The sequence below is a fragment of the Triticum aestivum genome, chromosome 2A (assembly GCF_018294505.1).
Source record: "Triticum aestivum cultivar Chinese Spring chromosome 2A, IWGSC CS RefSeq v2.1, whole genome shotgun sequence".
Classification (NCBI taxonomy): domain Eukaryota; kingdom Viridiplantae; phylum Streptophyta; class Magnoliopsida; order Poales; family Poaceae; genus Triticum; species Triticum aestivum.
In genome coordinates, this window is record NC_057797.1 from 314,587,587 (window position 1) to 314,599,031 (window position 11,445).

An 11,445-nucleotide genomic window follows, 5' to 3' on the forward strand; every position below is an offset into this window, starting at 1 on the left:
CGAGAACGCCATCCATAGCACTCACGCTTATATTGCGCATTTTAGAGTATCCACTTTCACTTGTCTATGAACTATGCAAGGGGTCCAAGTTCCCATATCCGAGGAATCCGCCTATTCGAATAGATAATGATAACCCTGCAGGGGTGTACTTCTTCACACACGCTCTCGCCACTTATCGCCATGTACATGTCATGTACCTCAGCAACCTTCAAGCGGAAGCCGGGCGAGGGTGTCGGCCACGACCTGACTAACCACACAAGTCTCTCGTCCAGGTTTATCGCCTATTCGGGTTCCATCCGCAAGGAGATCCGGCCGGGGTGTCCCTCATGGCCCCAAATGATGTGTGCAGGGTTCCCAAGCCCACCATCCGGGTGCCACTTGGTACTACGTGCCACTTTGCCTAATCTGTCCCAAGCCCACCTATACAGGGTGCCACTTGGTAGACTACTAACACTGCCTACAAACACCAGAAACTAGTTGGAACTCCTCGAAAGAGATTGAGTTGATTAATAAGCCGAGAGGGGCCGAGTTACCGGAACCCAATGTGTGGTAGTAATGTTCATGGATCACAAACACAGAACTCAGTTCATGAGAACGGCTGCAATGAGACAACCCACCATGTACTCCAACATGGCCTCTCATTGCTACCTTTACCAAAGCATGTTCACACACTTAGCTCTCAACGGTAGGACATGTTCACCACGTTCCAATTCCTACTCATCAGGGCTCAAACAATTCCTACTCATGCTAGTGGGTTTCATCTATTTACTGTGGCAATGACAAGTCATGCAGAGGAAAGGGGTTCAACTACCGCAACATGTTGATAGGTTGGACAGATTGGATTTTTTTTGATCATTTTTCATATATAAATCTTTGCATTTGGAGTTACGGTTGATTTTCTATGAATTTTAGAAGTTTTGGGAAATTTCTGGAATTTTCTGATTTATTTTAAATCAAGAAAATCAATTACTGCGGCGAGCTTCGGGCACGGCGGCGCTAGCGCTAGAGGACATGCGGGGCGACGGGGATAGGGGCGAAACGAAGAGGGGCTCACCCCACGTAGTTTGGAGACGTCGGCGAGCCCGGGGGAGGCCGGCCGGCGACTAATCAACGTCGGTGATCCAGGGCGGTGGAGGAGGAAGATGGTGATGTTGCCGGCGATGCAGGGCGTCCGGGCTCATGTGGTTCGGTCGTGAAGATGAGGGGGACGATGGCAGAGCTCTTGAGCCAGTCAAGGAAGCGAGGGGGAGGCGGTGGCTGTGGTGGTGCACGTCGGCGGCGGCAGGCGCGTTTGGGTGGTGCAAGGGAGAGAGCCAGAGAAGGGGGAGGGCCTCGGGGAATAGTGAGAGGGGTCAGGGGTGCGTGTCGATGTCAAGGGCGTCCAGAGCGTCGAGGCAGAGCGGCAAGCAGGAGGTGGCCGGGGCGCGTGGCCGCGCGCACGGGACACACGCCCGGCGTCCTTCTGTAGCGAGGAAGACGACAGGGGGGAGGCCAGTGGGCTGGGCCGCACAGTGCTGGACCAGCACAGGAGCTGGGCCGGTTGGTGGGCGCCAGGTTAGTCCTTCTCTCTCTCTCTCTTTTATTTAGTTTCCGTTTTCTATTTTTTTGCTATTTGTTTTGATTTAGTAATAATACTAAACCATTTCATAAAATCCTGGAAACAATTATGGGTGCTTTCTGAATTATTCCAGTGACCCTTAACAATTTCCAACATTTTTGGAGCATCTAAAATATATATAGCATTTAAATAGCTCCAATTCAAATATGTTTGTATTAATTGAGAGTCCAAATATGTGCTGCAAAAATGTGAACCATTTTTGGTAGATGCTTCCACCTAGATCCAGAAATGATGAACATTTTTAAGGGCATTTTGAAGGCATTTTGAAATCATTGAAAAATATTTTGGTTGAACCTATTTGAATTCCTTTTGATGCTAGGGTTTGAACATCCCCATTTCAAATTTCCATGAAAGTTAAACATGATGCAAACACTAGGCAGCACCATAAGCTAGGGATGTGACAACTTGCCCCCACTAAACAAGAATCTCATCCCGAGATTCAAGCGTGGGTAAAAAGAAGAGGGGACTCGAACTATCACAATCTTCATGATCCAACTACTCTTCTCGAGGATGTTGATTCATTGCTTCAAATTTGACCTTGACGTCTTTGTTTTCGAAATCATCATTCAACTCGACGACGACATAAAGAAACTCTACAGGAATCGATCTCCTCAAAGATCGAGCAACTCACGATGAACTCATGGAGTGAGACATAGAAACATCCCTTGAGCTAAGACGCAAAACACACATCAGAGATGATGGATGAGAAACATATGACAAAGGTTCAAATTGGTAGGCGATAATTCCATGCTGGAGTAGGATAGTGCATGGTTTTAAAGTAGTGAGGGGATAATTGCCATGATTCCATAACGGAGCACCTTAGGGAAGGTGACTCGTAGAATTATTCCCTTAAGTGGCAAAAAGAATTACTTTTGATACAAGGATCATTGAAACTCTCTATACCAGCCTAAGGCAATTCCAAAATGATCATTTCAAGGAGTTCGAAAGAATGACATACTCAGACCAGAATCGATGATGTGGACTACCTTGTTGAAGACAACGCAATGGATGATTTTCTTATCATCGGAGATGGATGGGACCCATGGTAAGTCCACTTTTGAAGATGATCCTGAACACCAACTACTAAGGTGGAAGCTGGGAACAAAATGCAAATGTTGGGAATGATTCTGGTAACTGGGGAAGAACTCAACAGTCGAGAGTGTTTCCAATGTTCCAATGGTTATAGAATCATCGAAGAAACTGAGAGCACAAGGATCCCTAAGGAACAACTTCAAGAATAAGTCATGTGAAATCCTCATGGGAGGTGACCAGATGGCTTAATCAAGATACTACAACAACAGTGCTTCCAGCTAGGTGTGTCCACTCCACTGGAACCTATATCATAGTTCTCGAAAGAAGTTCCAACCATCATATCTGCCTGAGATTCAAATCTGGCTGGTAACAGGATAATTCAGACAATGTGTCTGGAAAGAAAGTTTGCAACACAAATCGACGAGATGGAGTTGCGAGATTCTCGGGAATTGGACTATGGTAGTAAGCTCCAAAACATGAGTTGGTTCTGCTACACACATGTGAACATGTTGTCCAAGACCAGCATGGCCATAGAGTAGTCTTACAATAAAACACTACCAAAGTTCAAGTGAGGAACCAATATCGAGGACAACGGAATCTTGTGCATGACCTAGGATAGCACAACAACTCCTTTTCCTTGAACAAGTCAATCAGTAGCTTAGTGTGCTACGAAATTCATATGGAATGAATATGATCAGTTTAACAGACCATGGAATACTTTGCACGTGCATGGCTGACTCGGAATGATTCCAGAGGAGGTAAACAAGTCTTCTCAAATTCATGGCGGCAACTTGCATCAATTGCACAAGAATTAGAGAAAGTCACTTCTTTCATCCAAGCATATGCTTCATGAACGGGGCACGAAGATAATGCTTATAGAAGTTTCCAATACTAGCTGGATGTTCAACATGAATCATGGACAAGATGAAATGTTGTCAATGGGCTCAACAGCAACTCATCCGAATTTCCATATCATTGGACTTCCACCATTATGTGAACAACGTGATAGAATTGGTCAGACCCAAAAGATATAATGGTGTATGCTCAAGGGATCAACCATGAGTAAGACAGCATTACGAATATCGTTGGTTCTGCTTTGACTTGACGATAGCCCATACTCAGGTCATGTTTTAACAAGACAACAGATCCAACAACTGATCACAAGGATCAATCGATGGAGATATCATCTTCCTTCAAGAACCACACAAACACAAGGATATCCCTTTGGAATGAACTAGGTTAGGCAAGCTTTTATCTTCCAACTCTCCAAGTTGTTCCTTAGCTCAACTGACTAGTTCAGGGTATCCAACACAGAATCTTGGAGAATGGTTGGTTCAGAGGAAAACCAACATGATCACGAACTCAACATAGCGGTCAGGTGACAACCTGGTAACACTTCCTAGAAGATATTCGAAAAATCATGAACCACCGATATGTTACTAGGGTCGAGAACAATCTTGCTTTTTAGAGCAAGACAATATGATCAAATAAGCAAGGATTGAAACATCCTAACTCATTGATCAAAAAGTGCACCGGAAATAAGTACAAGGTAGCACGATCAATCTTAGGATGATGATTCAATAACCAACACGCTAAGAATGAGAATATTGTCCATTTACTACCAAGCAACGAGTTGCTTGGAGTATTGATTTCACACATCACAATTCACTTGTCGGCATTCCGGTTAGAACAACACGGGGACCTAGGAATGAATGATGATGGTGAGAAGTATGACTACATCAAGAATTCATAAGAGATGGTGCAGTTCCTATGATATTCTTGACATAAATAGTGTAATACTCCAAGGTAGAATAGAACAAAAGTTGGTTTGGCATTTTGATCTATGGAATACAACTGCTTTGACCCAACCGTAGAAATGGATGAGGTACTCGAGTTTGTTTCTCCTAGTCATTCTGAAATAGAAAGGCTCGACGGACCATGAGAATAATAAGCATCAATAACACGAATGCACAACTACTCCCAACTATCAATTGATAGACGAGGGTCAGAAAAAAACTAAAGAGGGACAACTCAAAGGAACATATAACTTTCTGAGTTGTGGATGCATAGATTAGAATGTCGAATCAAGTTCAATAGGTTTCTTCCGGATAACCCATGCAGAGAGGTAGGATTGGGAGAGTTACAATATAGAATGGGTAACTCATCGAGAGCCCTCCTGTTGTGATCTTTTGATCCAACAAACTTCTACCATAAGTGGTTCATAGTATTTGGAAGAAGGAAATACCACGGACCTCGAGGACAAATGCAAAGGTTACTAATATGCTAAAGGAACTAGCAACACTATCAACATGAGGTAAGTAGGGTGAATCTCTGGTTCAAGAACCCAGGAATAGAATACCTACTACTAAATGGCATCACGGGATGCTTTCGAGAATGATGGCCAGAATCATCACACTGGGAACACAAAACATGGCTAGATTACTAGGTGACTCCCTAAAACACCTAGGGTCATAATAATAGCTCCAACATATATGTCGAGGAAACAGAGTACCTCAACACACCAATTAGTGTGCTTAATCTGGCCCAAAAATACAACGGAACATGGAGGAAAGATTTGCATGTGCATCAGACTATTTAGAAACCTAGGATGACTCGGACAGCATAACGGCTGTAAATGCTCAAAATGATTTGAGACATCCTGCAAAAATGGTGGCATAACCACTCAACATCACAATATCAAGGTTCTGAGGCCAGCTATGAACATATGGAAGTAGTAGGAACTGAACTGAGGCTTGAACTCAACAATCCTAGGCAACTTAGTAACACGTCATCCTGAGAGATAGATGAGAAGGCCTAGTTCTTAAACCCCATAGAAAAGAAGAGGTTGACTCAGATCAGAAGGCATAAGGTAAAGGAGTAAAAAGAGCCTTACGTTCCCTTCCACAACCAATTCCCTTATATAACTAAAGCATTTCTAGACTCAACTTCGACCAGTTTGGCTTGGTAATCCTACAGGCAGTCAGGCTCTGATACCAAAGCTGCCAGGACCCCGATTCCAAGTCACATTGATCTAGCCGGTAACACTTCATATCACTTTGCAGCCTCACGCACAGTATTCCCACGGGTGTCGCTTTACCATGGCCTGGGACCGTTTGCGCCTTCTGGCTCACGTATATGATAGTGTCGCTAGCATCCATATGACAAAGAACCCGGGCCGACAGGACTAGTCGTGAACCCAAAGTGGCACTAACTTACGGGGACATGCATACATGAATCAACATCGAGCATGTCGGTGAGCAACGTGTGAATCCGGGCTGTAGCAACTGGGCTAACAGGACTCCGGGAACCCGTGCTGTAGCAGGCTAGCAGCACTCCGGATGTCACCACGTGACATTTCCAAGAAGGGACAGACACAAGAACGAAGTGAATCACATGCCGGCCAGTCTAAGTGTTCCGGAGCAGTAGTGCTGGGCTAGCAGGACTCCGGTGAACCGGGCTATAGCGGACTACTATGGCTCATGGAAGCACAAGACTACATTTCCCCATAAGAGAGGCTACCAAGGATGAACAACTAGGTTGTCGGATCCCACACATATCAAGCATTTCGATCATACACACAATATGCTCGATATGTGTAAATACAACATGGCATCACAACATAACTCTACGACTCAAGTATTTATTCATTAGGCTCCGAAGAGTGAGATATTACAAACATGGGTCTGATGACCCAACATACAGAGCATACAAGCAACAAGCACAAGCGGAAGCTTAACTTGTCTGAGTACAGACAACTACAAATGAAGAAGGCCGAGAAGCCTAACTATCTACAAGACCCTCCCAAGGGTACAAGATCGTAGCTGAGGTAACGAGCTAAACATCGATGTCCATGTGGAACTACTAATAAGACTGAAGTCTCTCTCCAAACATAAATTAAGCAAACATGAGTACAAATGTACCCAGCAAGACTTACATCAGAAACTAACTACATATGCATTGGTATCATCAAAGGGGATGGTGGAGTTTTTCTGCAGCAAGCCAGCTTTGACTCGGTGGCAATCCTGAACTACGACTGCAAGTAACACTTTTGAGGTGGCACACACGAGTCCACATATTCACCATATCAATACTCCACTATGGATCCTCTCTCGTCTCCCTACAAGAATGTCATCCATAGCACTCACGCTTATCTTGTGAATTTTAGAGTATCCACTTTCACTTGTCTATGAACTATGCAAGGGGTCCAAGTTTCCATATCCGAGGAATCCGCCTATTCGAATAGATAATGATAACCCTGCAGGGGTGTACTTCTTCACACACGCTCTCGCCACTTATCGCCCTATACACGTCATGTACCTCGGCAACCTTCAAGCGGAAGCCGGGTGAGGGTGTCGGCCACGACCTGACTAACCACACAAGTCTCTCGTCCAGGTTTATCGCCTATTCGGGTTCCATCCGCATGCAAATCTGGCCGGGGTGTCGCTCACGGCCCCAAACAATGTGTTCAGGGTTCCCAAGCCCACCATCCGGGTGCCACTTGGTACACCGTGCCACTTTGCCTATTCTGTCCCAAGCCCACCTGTACCGGGTGGCACTTGGTAGACTACTAACACTACCTACAAACACCAGAAACTAGTTGCAACTCCTGGACAGAGATCGAGTTGATTAATAAGCCGAGAGGGGCCGAGTTACCGGAACCCAATGTGTGGTAGTAATTGTTCATGGATCACAAACACAGAACTCAGTTCCTGAGAACGGCTGCAATCAGACAACCCACCATGTACTCCTACATGGCCTCGCACCGCTACGTTTACCAAATCGTGTTGACACACTTAGCTCTCAACGGTAGGACATGTTCACCACGTTCCAATTCATTCCCGATGAATCATACCTCACTCAACTCTAAGCAATAGTAGGCATGACAACAAGCATGAATGAGTAGGCACATCAGGGCTCAAAAAATTCCTACTCATGCTAGTGGGTTTCATCTATTTACTGTGGCAATGACTAGTCATGCAGAGGAAAGGGGTTCAACTACCGCAACGTGTAATAGTTGAATCGTTGTTGTCCAATTGCGGTAAAAGAGAGCAGGAGCGAGAGAGTGGGATTGTATCGGAATGAACAAGGGGGTTTTGCTTGCCTGGCACTTCTGAAGATAGTACAACTCTTCATTGGTGTCACCGATCACATCGTTGGAACCACGTCTATCAACAGGGGACAAACACCGGCAAACAAGGAAGAACATAATCAATGCAATGCACAAGATGATGCATGATCATGACATGGAAATATGCTGTGATTTGGGCTAATGCAACAAAAAGTCATTTTAATTGAAGTGGAATTCAAAACTACATCAAATTCCAACTCCAAACCTATTATGAAATTTGCCCTAATCATGTTTCATCATAAAGAGTGAGGTTAACTTGCTCAAACATGAGTGAAAATGGTATAGATGGATAGATTGGATTTTTGATCATTTTTCATATATAATTCTTTGCATTTGGAGTTACGGTTGATTTTCTATGAATTTTAGAAGTTTTGGGCAATTTCTGGAATTTCCTGATTTATTTTAAATCCAGAAAATCAATTACTGCATCAGCATTGCATCTGGGTGACATCAGCAGGGTCAACAGGCCGGTCCAGGTCAAACCTGACCAGTGGGGCCCACTGGTCAGTGACTCAGGATAGGTTAGTGTCATAGACAAGTGGGTCCGGTCAACAGGTGACGTGGCCAGGTCAAACTGACCTGTGGGGCCCTTGTGGTTAGTTAAACCTAAACAGAAACTAAACCAGGTTAATTAGAGAGTGGGGCCCAGCTGTCAGTGTCTGTTAGGGAGGGATTAGTGGTGATTAGTGCCTAACTAAGAGACCACGTCAGCCCGCCGGAGATCGGCCGGCGGCGACCTCAACTTCGGCGAAAGCTCGCCGGAAACATGCTAGGGGCTGCGGTTTGTCGCTCGGGAGGCACCGGGCATGAGCTCTTGCTCTCGCATATCTGATGGACCAGACGGGAGATCACGGGGCGGCTGGAATCTCGCCGACGACGAGGTTCAAAAGTGACAGAGCCACGGCGTTATGCGGGACGAGTCTACGGTGCACCATTTTCACCACTGGGCAGTGCTACGGACTCCTGTGAGCTCAACTAGCACGGCTGCAAGCTCAGAAGCGGGAGGAGGCGGCTGTGGCCAGGACAACGACATGGCAGGGCGGCGGCGAGCTTCGGGCACGGCGGCACTAGCGCTAGAGGACGTGCGGGGCGACGGGGATAGGGGCGAAACAAAGAGGGGCTCACCCCGCGTAGTTTGGAGACATCAGCGTGCTCCGGGGAGGCCGGCCGGCGACTAATCGACGTCGGTGATCTAGGGCAGCGGAGGAGGAAGATGGTGATGTTGCCGGCGATGCAGGGTGTCCGGGCTCGCGTGGTTCGGTCGTGATGACGAGGGGGATGATGGCGGAGCTCTTGAGCCAATCAGGGAAGCGAGGGGGAGGCGGTGGCCACGGTGGTGCACGTCGGCGGCGGCGGGCGCGTTCGGGTGGTGCGAGGGAGAGAGCCAGAGAAGTGGGAAGGGCCTCGGGGAAGAGTGAGAGGGGTCGGGGGTGTGTGTCGACATCCAGAGCGTCCAGAGCGTCGAGGGGGAGCGGCAAGCAGGAGGTGGCCGGGGCGCATGGCCGCGCGCACGGGACACACACCCGACGTCCTTCTGTCACGAGGAAGACGACAAGGGGGGAGGCCAGTGGGCTGGGCCGCACAGTGCTAGACCAGCACACGAGCTGGGCCGGTTGGTGGGCGCCAGGTTAGTCCTTCTCTCTCTCTCTCTCTCTCTTTTATTTAGTTTTTGTTTTCTATTTTTTTTGCTATTTGTTTTGATTTACTAATAATACTAAACCATTTCATAAAATCCTGGAAACAATTATGGGTGCTTTCTGAATTATTCCAGTGACCTTAACAATTTCCAACATTTTTGGAGCATCTAAAATATATATAGCATTTAAATAGCTCCAATTCAAATATGTTTGAATTAATTGAGAGTCCAAATATATCCTGCAAAAATGTGAACCATTTTTAGTAGATGCTTCCACCTTGATCCAGAAATGATGAACATTTTTAAAGGGCATTTTGAAATCATTGAAAAATATTTTGGTTGAACCTATTTGAATTCCTTTTGATGCTTGGGTTTGAACATCCCCATTTCAAATTTCCATGAAATTTAAACATGATGCAAACACTAGGCAACACCACAAGCTAGGGATGTGACAGTGGCCCCCTCCCCACCGGCATTCGTTGCCGGGACAGAGCCGCCGACGCCCGGGTTACTCGTCCTCCTCTTCCGTGCGCATGGGCTCTGTGCTTGGCGCCCTTGCTGGGGACCCCCCTCGGGGTGGCATCGTCGATGGGGGTGGCGCATTGGGGGTGGCCCTCAGTGGCTCCTCCTGCCGCTATTCTCCTCCAGTGACCACGGCAAGGTCAGCACCAGGAAATCGTTCCCCAGCACACATCAAAGCGGAGCGAGTGATGAATGCATGCTGGGGGCTGTGCTGAGGGCTGCTCTCCACCACCACCAGCGGCGTACTCGAGGTGCCCGCCGGGGGCTGGCCACCCGCCAAGGCCTTGGCCCTCTTCGCCACCCTCTGGGCCAATGTCTCCATATCACTGCGAGGATGAAGACAAGTCAAGAAAAGTGGCATGGTCCGAGGGGACGGAGAAGACAAAAGACAAGACATTTACTCATCCTCCGCCTCTCCTTCCGCGGCCTTACTCTTCCTCCTCGGGCTAAGAGACCCGAGGTCGAAGAAGACCTCCGAGTCGTCACCTGCGGGAGGAGGGGAAGCAGGTGGAGTTGGGGAACTCTTGGACGAAGAAGGGGCAGTTGCCTTCTTCTTCGCCACAACAATCTTCACAGCCTTCCCCGCCACCACAGCCCTCGTCTAGCGCATGGGCGCCTTCGGAGGTTGTTGCGGTCCTGCCGGGACGGACTGGCTCACTAGAGATGGCCCGCCGCATGACACGCCCTCTCCTCATGGCCAGGGGCTTGATAGCCTCGACCTCCTTCTCAGATGACTTGTCTGCATCATCTTCGATGAGAGGGGCCCCGGTGCCGGTGCTGCTGGCCTCCTGAGCGGATTCCGCCCACTTGGCGAACTCCTTCTCCTCCGCCGCCATCACGGCCTCATCCTCCACGCTGCCAGCGTTGCTGGCCTCCTTCACGAGCTCTGCCTCCACCGCCCTGGGGGTGATATAGTCCAGCTCCACCTGGGTGGTATCCTGGATGAGCCGCGACTCCTCGCAGACGTACCTCTCCACCAAGGTGTCGAAGAACTCCTGCACCTAATCCTCCTCCGGCTCGGCCCAATTCGGGTCAAGGCCGTGCGCGTTGAAGTCCGGCATCATGGTGATGATGTCGGTTCGGCAAGAGTTGTTGCTCGGCGGGACCACCCCTGCCGGCAACCCGAACAAGGGCCCCTTGGCGACCTTGCCGGCATTCGCGGCCTTGCCGGCCCTTTCGGGCCGGCCATCACGACTCACGTCGAGCTGGAAGAGACGCTGGCAGAATTCGGCGTGGACCATCACCGTGAAGTTGTGGTTCAGGCCAGGGCGGAGCCGCATGATGTCGGCCGCATTGCTGAAAAGCCAAGTCGGCCTCCCCTTGTTGTGCAGAGAAGTGATGAGGCGCCGGATGAAATCCGCCCCGATCATTTCCAGGGTGAGCCCGGTAGCCGCAAGGAGGTGGATCTTGGTGGTGGCGACCGTCACCCTCCCGTCCTAGGCGTCAACGTCTCCCCAGTCATCTCTACGGACCGGCAGCGTCTAGCAAACTTGGCAAAATTCCTGAGGG